We start from the raw sequence: 4604 nt of genomic DNA on the forward strand, positions 1-4604 counted from the left end.
CCAAATAAATTCTACTGCCCTAGTTGTGAATGTTTTCCACAAAATCCCAAATCCCCAAAACAACAACCGGATGAGAAAAAAAAACAAAAAGAACAACCCCCAACTTCTCTTCTTTGCAAACCGGGTATCACAGCTGGCGCCCTTCTGGCTGCTGGCTTCAGGAATAGGTCGGCGGCAGTGGTGGTGGGGGTGGGAGCTGTGGCCAGGAAGCTTGTGAATGGCTAGGCGAAGCAACAGAAGCTGCAAGATGATTGCCCACATATTCTGGTATGTAGGGAGAGTGGCATGAAGCAGTGTGCAAGACATGCTTCGGCTGATTCTGCCTATCTTCGGCTTCTGCGATCTCCTTCTGCTTCTGAATGGTGATTTGACACATTCTTGTAGTATGGCCCTTGTCCTCACCACAGAATAAGCAGTAGATCTTCCTCGGTTGATCCCCAAACCTTCCTCTGAAGCCCCTGGCGCCTCTGGCAACACAAAAATAGGTTAATGGTTAATGCCCTTCGTCCTTCGAAGCATTATTTCCCTAAGGATATAACGATCTTCGGACGAAGGTCATGGAGGACGTACCTTCATCATAACAGCATATATTAATGAAAGACGAAGCATATGAAACATGAGAAATAACATGAATAATCATATGACACCGTTAATATATCTTTTATTATATAATCATGAATGAATAAGAACAATATTGAATTACATTTGTACCTTCGGCTTGACAGAAGGCCAAAGTACAAGCGTGACACACGAGTGAGTACAAGTCAGCGTGAACAGTACGAGGATACTGTTCATCTATTTATAGGCATAGGGCGCAGCCTGTGTAAAATTTCATTTATGCCTTTCATATTCACTATTGACTTAAGAACAATCTGTCGAGGACTAGATATCTTTTTCCTCCTTAATTCGGTTCCTTTTTCTGCTATTAAGCTGAAGCTTCCTTGCGCGCAGCTTCGGCGCTGGTTCAACCTTCGTTCCGTCCATATTGTGTACAACTTCATCCTGAGTCCGAAGGTTCCTGCTCATATATTATGCTTGGGAAACATTGTTAATCATGTTTTTGAGCACCTTCGGAAGACGAAGGCCCCCAACAGTAGCCCCTCGCAGTATTAATTTGTTATAATAACGAATTCAGACTGCGACATGAACGAAGGTCTTAAGCCAAAGGTCTGGAAAAACACCTTCCCTTTGCTAGAATAGCAACAATCAATGACAGACGGGGCCCTCCAAGTTGCAACGTGTTAGGCGTATAAATATGAACTCACACCGGCTGCATTTGATACACTGTTTCTGCCATTTGCATTATTTTTATCAAACTTTTAGTTCTTTCTCACTAGCTCTCGCTAGATTTTCAAGCTTCTTGAGCTTCGGTTTAAAGTCGCGTTTTCACCATGTCTGAGGAAAAAATGACCAAGGAAAAGAAGGTTGCTGCGGAGACGAAGCTAGCTGAAGAGACGAAGTTATTTGAAGAAAAGAAAGCTGCAGATCCTTTTATCGCCAGATTTATTGAATCTATGTCAAAAACAAACACAGAGAAGATTACTATAGAGATACTGAAGGTTTGTCTGAAGATACTGATGACAGTGATAGCTATGATGTGGACAGTGGGGATGAAGATTCTGAAGATTAGCCCTGGCGACCAAGCCATACTGTCTTTGGAAAATTTACTATTAAACAGATTCATCTTAACAACATGAGAGGAAGGTACTTTCGTGACATGTCTATCGTGAGAGTTGGCGGAGACAACATCGTGCCCGCCCCTGAGGAAGATGAAGTTGTTATCTATCGAAGTTTTTTTAAGGTTGGTCTTCGGTTTCCTTTAAGCAAGTTTGTAGTTGAAGTGCTGAAGATCTACCAGGTCTTCCTTCATCAGATCACCCCCGAAGCTATAATGAGGATGGGGATTTTTGTTTGGGCTATGAGGAGTCAGGGGCTGGAGCCAAGCGCGAAGTGCTTCTGCAGTATGCACGAACTCTTATATGAGATGAAGGCTACTGGCAAAGAACAGTACCACAACAACTTCGGTTGTTATGGATTTATTGCTTGCCCCAACGTAAGCCACCCAGTGCCAACGTTTCAGAAGAGATGGCCCGGAGCCTGGATTGAATCATCATGCGCCCCATCTGGTCCCACTTCGGCCTTCGAAGGCCGAAGGTGGAAATTGATGACACTGTCGAAGCGTGTCAGAGGGCTTTCAACACTATTTGCTCCTTTATTGGCACAAGAGATTTAATTCAGGAACATATAGCCTTCAGGTTATGGCCGCTTGTGGAAAGCTGGGAAATGACGAAGGAGACCACCACCGATTCTAGCGAAGGTGGTCTGGTCCGACTGAAGTATACCTTCAGATTCATGGGAGAAGTTTGATGAGCCAAACGACGACTGGTTGAAGTGCATCGAAGCTACTAGTGATGAACTGCTTGGAGCATATTCCAAGGCAGAAGATAATGCTCTGTCCGCAGCCTTCGGAGGTCGGGGGAAGAAAAGACTGAACAGAGTTTTTGACGCGATCGGCTTCGTATACCCCAATTACCTCTACCTGCTACTAGGACAGAAGAAAAAGAGGAAGATTGTTGCTTCGGTTATCCCAGCTGAGCCCATGCCGAAGAGCAAAAAGGTGAAGGTTCTGACCCATCGGTCACGTTATATTGAATCGGTCTTGGTGCCTGAATTCGGCGTAGGGTCCTCCTTAGCAACCGAAGCAACAGAAACTGCTCCGATTGCACAGAGCACTGAAGAGGCGACCGTAATATCGAAGGTACCCATAGCCGAGCCAGTCGAGGCTAAGATTGATAAGGTTGAAAAGTCAAAGATTGAAGAAATAATAAAAATGCCAAAAATTCTGAGCCCATAGACAGAGACAAAACTGTCGAAGGTGCAAAAGGCTTCTGCTGCAACTCCCAAGAGGAGGAGAATGGCCAACGTGTTGGATGCTGTGCTGGAAACTATGAAGGTTTTAAGCCCTGCTGCTACAAAGAAAGTTGCTGAAATTACAAAAACACAGGCCGAAACCAAAACTAGGCAAACAGAAACTATAGTTGTGCTAGCTCAAACTGAAGCTGAAGTGGGCCTTCAGTGCCCACCAAGATGGAGCCTGCTGATCCTAAGGAAAAAACGACAGAGCAGATTGCATCTAAAAAGATCGAAGCTCCTGCTCTCGAAGCTTCAAACAAAAGCATTGACTACATTATTCGTCATGCTTCGGAAAAAGAACTATCCCATGAAGAAATGCTAGAAGCACGACACTACACCCAAAAATTGAAATATCAGAAGGGGGCGTTAGTGTTCAATGGTAGTGATGAAAAAGATTTTCTGTATTGTCTCTCGGATAACAAAGAAATATTCGTTTGCCGGGAGATAGGTAAAAGCATCGGATTTCCGAAGCTGGAAGACGGCCTTTCGATTTTATCGAAGGATGAACTTGCTGACAGCCTAGCATACAATAGCATAAAGGTATAAAAGTTAACTTTGAATTTGAAAATGAGGTATTTCATTTGTCATACTCAATTCTTTCCTCCTCTTGCAGGGCTTGATTCTTAGTAATGCCCTTAGGGCGCAGAAAAATATTGAAGACGAAGGCTATACGATGGCTCTGAACAACCTTCGTTCAGAGGTGATTGGATTGAGAAATGAAGGTCTTGAAAAAGACAAAATCTTAATTTCTCTGGTTAACAAAGTGAAAGAAGACGAAGCTAGTTTCAAAGCTCAGGCCGAAGCCCAAAAGATTGAAATTGAAGACCTTCGGAGGCAACTGGCCGAAGCTAAGGAAAAATGCGCACTCGCAGAAGCTAACCAAGAAATCAGGGAATATTGGAAAAATCATTTACAGAAAAATGTTGAAGAACTTCGCACATCCAAGGAAAGGTGCTTTGAAAAATCCTTGGATTGTGTGAAGAAAATAAAAGCTAGTTTCGCCAAAGTGGGTGCCTATTCTGCCGAAGAAAACTTCATACGAGGCGACCCCGAAGGCGTTATTGAATGGATAAATGGAGAGGCCGAGACCTTCGAAGAATTTTTAAGTGATCACGGGGATGTTTGCGCGTTTTTTGGTGCGTGGGGAATTTCAGCCATCTTGGAGAAGGCGGGATGAGACCATATTAAAACCATGGCCCAGACCGAAGCTGCCTTCTCCATAGATGATAAGAAGGATCCTTCAGCTGAAGCAACCTTGATGGGCAGAAAATTCTATAATGATGTCTGGGTGAATGGTGGCCGAGAGATGGCCCATGAAATTATAAAGAAAAATGAAAAAGACACCCATGACGCCCGAGTACAAGTAAGACAAGCTGAAGAAGCTGCAAAGCGTGAAAAGCGTATAGGTAATATCTTTTGATCTTCAGCTTCGGTATTTGTTTTTGTGGCTTCGGACTAATTAATTTTCCCATTTTAGCTGAATTATCTCCGCCACCGGAACCGTTCGATCTCCTGGCTGATCCAAAAACAAAGGAAGCACTGGAGATCATTAATATGGCTGAATCTATTGTTGATAAAGTTGTTAACAAATTACTGAACGAAGTTGCAGAAAAAGTCCTTAAAGAGGAATAGCTCTTATTGTAAAAACATTTTAAAATGGTCAATGTAAGAGACACCAGAAGAGACATTGT

The sequence above is a fragment of the Zea mays genome, chromosome 1 (genome assembly GCF_902167145.1).
Source record: "Zea mays cultivar B73 chromosome 1, Zm-B73-REFERENCE-NAM-5.0, whole genome shotgun sequence".
Classification (NCBI taxonomy): domain Eukaryota; kingdom Viridiplantae; phylum Streptophyta; class Magnoliopsida; order Poales; family Poaceae; genus Zea; species Zea mays.